The following is a 6,519-nucleotide window of genomic DNA, read 5'->3' on the forward strand; positions in this document are numbered from 1 at the left end:
CCCTAACCCTAACCCTAGCCCGAACCCTAACCCTAACCCTTCCCCGAAGCCTGACCCTCACCCGTCCCCTAATCCTAACCCGTACGCTAACACTAACCCGCGCCCTCACACGCACGCTCCCCCTAAAGCGTTGACGTTCCCTCACCTGGACCCTAAACCGTCCCCGTCCCCTAACCCTAACCCTAGCCCGAACCCTAACTCTAACCCTTTCCCGAAGCCTGACCCTCACCCGTCCCCTAATCCTAACCCGTACGCTAACACTAACCCGCGCCCTCACACTCACGCTCCCCCTAAAGCGTTGCCGTACCCTCACCTGGACCCTAAACCGTCCCCGTCCCCTAACCCTAACCCTAGCCCGAACCCTAACCCTAACCCTTCCCCGAAGCCTGACCCTCACCCGTCCCCTAATCCTAACCCGTACGCTAACACGAACCCTTGCCCTCACACGCACGCTCCCCCTAAAGCGTTGCCGTACCCTCACCTGGACCCTAAACCATCCCCGTCCCCTAACACTTACCCTAGCCCGAACCCTAACCCTAACCCTTCCCCGAAGCCTGATCCTCACCCGTCCCCTAATCCTAACCCGTACGCTAACACTAACCCGCGCCCTCACACGCACGCTCCCCCTAAAGCGTTGCCGTACCCTCACCTGGAACCTAAACCGTCAACGTCCCCTAACCCTAACCCTAGCCCGAACCCTAAACCTAACCCTTCCCCGAAGCCTGACCCTCACCCGTCCCCTAATCCTAACCCGTACGCTAACACTAACCCGCGCCCTCACACGCACGCTCCCCCTAAAGCGTTGCCGTACCCTCACCTGGACCCTAAACCGTCCCCGTTCCCTAACCCTAACCCTAGCCAGAACCCTAAACCTAACCCTTCCCCGAAGCCTGACCCTCACCCGTCCCCTAATCCTAACCCGTACGCTAAAACTAACCCGCGTCCTCACACGCATGCTCCCCCTAAAGCGTTGCCGTACCCTCACCTGGACCCTAAACCGTCCCCGTCCCCTAACCCTAACCCTAGCCCGAACCCTAAACCTAACCCTTCCCCGAAGCCTGACCCTCACCCGTCCCCTAATCCTAACCCGTACGCTAACACTAACCCGCGCCCTCACACGCACACTCCCCCTAAAGCGTTGCCGTACCCTCACCTGGACCCTAAACCGTCCCCGTCCCCTAACCCTAACCCTAGCCCGAACCCTAACCCTAACCCTTCCCCGAAGCCTGACCCTCACCCGTCCCCTAATCCTAACCCGTACGCTAACACTAACCCGCGCCCTCACACGCATGCTCCCCCTAAAGCGTTGCCGTACCCTCACCTGGACCCTAAACCGTCCCCGTCCCCTAACCCTAACCCTAGCCCGAACCCTAAACCTAACCCTTCCCCGAAGCCTGACCCTCACCCGTCCCCTATTCCTAACCCGTACGCTAACACTAACCCGCGCCCTCACACGCACGCTCCCCCTAAAGCGTTGCCGTACCCTCACCTGGACCCTAAACCGTCCCCGTCCCCTAACCCTAACCCTAGCCCGAACCCTAACCCTAACCCTTCCCCGAACCCTGACCCTCACCCGTCCCCTAATCCTAAACCGTACGCTAACACTAACCCACGCCCTCACACGCACGCTGCCCCTAAAGCGTTGCCGTACCCTCACCTGGACCCTAAACCGTCCCCGTCCCCTAACCCTAACCCTAGCCCGAACCCTAACCCTAACCCTTCCCCGAAGCCTGACCCTCACCCGTCCCCTAATCCTCACCCGTACGCTAACACTAACCCGTGCCCTCACACGCACGTTCGCCCTAAAGCGTTGCCGTACCCTCACCTGGACCCTAAACCGTCCCCGTACCCTAACCCTAACCCTAGCCTGAACCCTAATCCTAACCCTTCCTTGAAGCCTGACCCTCACCCGTCCCCTAATCCTAACCCGTACGCTAACACTAACCTGCGCCCTCACACGCACACTCCCCCTAAAGCGTTCCCGTACCCTCACCTGGACCCTAAACCGTCCCCGTCCCCTAACCCTAACCCTAGCCCGAACCCTAACCCTAACCCTTCCCTGAAGCCTGACCCTCACCCGTCCCCTAATCCTAACCCGTACGCTCACACTAACCCTTGCCCTCACACGCACGCTCCCCCTAAAGCGTTGCCGTACCCTCACCTGGACCCTAAACCTTCCCCGTCCCCTAACCCTAACCCTAGCCTGAACCCTAACACTAACACTTCCCCGAAGCCTGACCCTCACCCGTCCCCTAATCCTAACCCGTACGCTAACACTAACCCGTGCCCTCACACGCACGCTCCCCCTAAAGCGTTGCCGTACCCTCACCTGGACCCTAAACCGTCCCCATCCCCTAACACTTACCCTAGCCCGAACCCTAACCCTAACCCTTCCCCGAAGCCTGACCCTCACCCGTCCCCTAATCCTAACCCGTACGCTAACACTAACCCGCGCCCTCACACGCACGCTCCCCCTAAAGCGTTGCCATACCCTCACCTGGACCCTAAACCGTCCCCGTCCCCTAACCCTAAGCCTAGCCCGAACCCTAACCCTAACCCTTCCCCGAAGCCTGACCCTCACCCGTCCCCTAATCCTAACCCGTACGCTAACACTAACCCGCGCCCTCACACGCACACTCCCCCTAAAGCGTTGCCGTACCCTCACCTGGATCCTAAACCGTCCCCGTCCCCTAACACTAACCCTAGCCTGAACCCTAACACTAACCCTTCCCCGAAGCATGACCCTCACCCGTCCCCTAATCCTAACCCGTACGCTAACACTAACCCGTGCCCTCACACGCACGCTAGCCCTAAAGCGTTGCCGTACCCTCACCTGGACCCTGAACCGTCCCCGTCCCCGTCCCCTAACCCTAGCCCGAACCCTAACCCTAAACCTTCCCCGAAGCCTGACCCTCACCCGTCCCCTAATCCTAACCCGTTCGCTAACATTAAACCGCGCCCTCACACGCACGCTCCCCCTAAAGCGTTGCCGTACCCTCACCTGGACCCTAAACCGTCCCCGTACCCTAACCCTAACCCTAGCCAGAACCCTAAACCTAACCCTTCCCCGAAGCCTGACCCTCACCCGTCCCCTAATCCTAAACCGTACGCTAACACTAACCCGCGCCCTCACTCGTTCGCTCCCCCTAAAGCGTTGCCGTACCCTCACCTGGACCCTAAACCGTCCCCGTCCCCTAACCCTAACCCTAGCCCGAACTCTAACCCTAACCGTTCCCCGAAGCCTGACCCTCACCCGTCCCCTAATCCTAACCCGTACGCTAACACTTACCCGCGCCCTCACACGCACGCTCCCCCTAAAGCGTTGACGTTCCCTCACCTGGACCCTAAACCGTCCCCGTCCCCTAACCCTAACCCTAGCCCGAACCCTAACCCTAACCCTTTCCCGAAGCCTGACCCTCACCCGTCCCCTAATCCTAACCCGTACGCTAACACTAACCCGCGCCCTCACACTCACGCTCCCCCTAAAGCGTTGCCGTACCCTCACCTGGACCCTAAACCGTCCCCGTCCCCTAACCCTAACCCTAGCCCGAACCCTAACCCTAACCCTTCCCCGAAGCCTGACCCTCACCCGTCCCCTAATCCTAACCCGTACGCTAACACGAACCCTTGCCCTCACACGCACGCTCCCCCTAAAGCGTTGCCGTACCCTCACCTGGACCCTAAACCATCCCCGTCCCCTAACACTTACCCTAGCCCGAACCCTAACCCTAACCCTTCCCCGAAGCCTGACCCTCACCCGTCCCCTAATCCTAACCCGTACGCTAACACTAACCCGCGCCCTCACACGCACGCTCCCCCTAAAGCGTTGCCGTACCCTCACCTGGAACCTAAACCGTCAACGTCCCCTAACCCTAACCCTAGCCCGAACCCTAAACCTAACCCTTCCCCGAAGCCTGACCCTCACCCGTCCCCTAATCCTAACCCGTACGCTAACACTAACCCGCGCCCTCACACGCACGCTCCCCCTAAAGCGTTGCCGTACCCTCACCTGGACCCTAAACCGTCCCCGTTCCCTAACCCTAACCCTAGCCAGAACCCTAAACCTAACCCTTCCCCGAAGCCTGACCCTCACCCGTCCCCTAATCCTAACCCGTACGCTAAAACTAACCCGCGTCCTCACACGCATGCTCCCCCTAAAGCGTTGCCGTACCCTCACCTGGACCCTAAACCGTCCCCGTCCCCTAACCCTAACCCTAGCCCGAACCCTAAACCTAACCCTTCCCCGAAGCCTGACCCTCACCCGTCCCCTAATCCTAACCCGTACGCTAACACTAACCCGCGCCCTCACACGCACACTCCCCCTAAAGCGTTGCCGTACCCTCACCTGGACCCTAAACCGTCCCCGTCCCCTAACCCTAACCCTAGCCCAAACCCTAACCCTAACCCTTCCCCGAAGCCTGACCCTCACCCGTCCCCTAATCCTAACCCGTACGCTAACACTAACCCGCGACCTCACACGCACGCTCCCCCTAAAGCGTTGCCGTACCCTCGCCTGGACCCTAAACCGTCCCCGTCCCCTAACCCTAACCCTAGCCCGAACCCTAACCCTAACCCTTCCCTGAAGCCTGACCGTCACCCGTCCCCTAATCCTAACCCGTACGCTAACACTAACCCTTGCCCTCACACGCACGCTCCCCCTAAAGCGTTGCCGTACCCTCACCTGGACCCTAAACCGTCCCCGTCCCCTAACCCTAACCCTAGCCCGAACCCTAACCCTAACCCTTCCCCGAAGCCTGACCCTCACCCGTCCCCTAATCCTAACCCGTACGCTAACACTAACCCGCGCCCTCACACGCACGCTCCCCCTAAAGCGTTGCCGTACCCTCACCTGGATCCTAAACCGTCCCCGTCCCCTAACCCTAACCCTAGCCTGAACCCTAACACTAACACTTCCCCGAAGCCTGACCCTCACCCGTCACCTAATCCTAACCCGTACGCTAACACTAACCCGTGCCCTCACACGCACGCTCCCCCTAAAGCGTTGCCGTACCCTCACCTGGACCCTGAACCGTCCCCGTCCCCGTCCCCTAACCCTAGCCCGAACCCTAACCCTAACCCTTCCCCGAAGCCTGACCATCACCCGTCCCTTAATCCTAACCCGTACGCTAACACTAAACCGCGCCCTCACACGCACGCTCCCCCTAAAGCGTTGCCGTACCCTCACCTGGACCCTAAACCGTCCCCGTCCCCTAACCCTAACCCTAGCCCGAACCCTAACCCTAACCCTTCCCCGAAGCCTGACCCTCACCCGTCCCCTAATCCTAACCCGTACGCTAACACTAACCCGCGCCCTCACACGCACGCTCCCCCTAAAGCGTTGCCGTACCCTCACCTGGACCCTAAACCGTCCCCGTCCCCTAACCCTAACCCTAGCCCGAACCCTAACTCTAACCCTTCCCCGAAGCCTGACCCTCACCCGTCCCCTAATCCTAACCCGTACGCTAACACTAACCCGCGCCCTCACACGCATGCTCCCCCTAAAGCGTTGCCGTACCCTCACCTGGACCCTAAACCGTCCCCGTCCCCTAACCCTAACCCTAGCCCGAACCCTAACCCTAACCCTTCCCCGGAGCCTGACCCTCACCCGTCCCATAATCCTAACCCGTACGCTAACACTAACCCGCGCCCTCACACGCACGCTGCCCTTAAAGCGTTGCCGTACCCGCACCTGGACCCTAAACCGTCCCCGTCCCCTAACCCTAACCCTAGCCCGAACCCTAACCCTAACCCTTCCCCGAAGCTTGACCCTCACCCGTCCCATAATCCTAACCCGTACGCTAACACTAACCCGTGCCCTCACACGCACGCTCCCCCTAAAGCGTTGCCGTACCCTCACCTGGACCCTAAACCGTCCCCGTCCCCTAACCCTAACCCTAGCCCGAACCCTAACCCTAACTCTTCCCCGAAGCCTGACCCTCACCCGTCCACTAATCCTAACCCGTACGCTAACAATAACCCGCGCCCTCACACGCACGCTCCCCCTAAAGCGTTGCCGTACCCTCACCTGGACCCTAAACCGTCCCCGTCCCCTAACCCTAACCCTAGCCCGAACCCTAAACCTAACCCTTCCCCGAAGCCTGACCCTCACCCGTCCCCTAATCCTAACCCGTACGCTAACACTAAACCGCGCCCTCACACGCAGGCTCCCCCTAAAGCGTTGCCGTACCCTCACCTGGACCCTAAACCGTCCCCGTCCCATAACCCTAACCCTAGCCCGAACCCTAACCCTAACCCTTCCCCGAAGCCTGACCCTCACCCGTCCCCTAATCCTAACCCGTACGCTAACACTAACCCGCGCCCTCACACGCATGCTCCCCCTAAAGCGTTGCCGTACCCTCACCTGGACCCTAAACCGTCCCCGTCCCCTAACCCTAACCCTAGCCCGAACCCTAACCCTAACCCTTCCCCGAAGCCTGACCCTCACCCGTCCCCTAATCCTCACCCGTACGCTAACACTAACCCGCGTCCTCACTCGCACGCTCCCACTAAAGCGTTGCC

This window comes from Delphinus delphis, unplaced genomic scaffold (assembly GCF_949987515.2).
Source record: "Delphinus delphis unplaced genomic scaffold, mDelDel1.2 scaffold_84, whole genome shotgun sequence".
Classification (NCBI taxonomy): domain Eukaryota; kingdom Metazoa; phylum Chordata; class Mammalia; order Artiodactyla; family Delphinidae; genus Delphinus; species Delphinus delphis.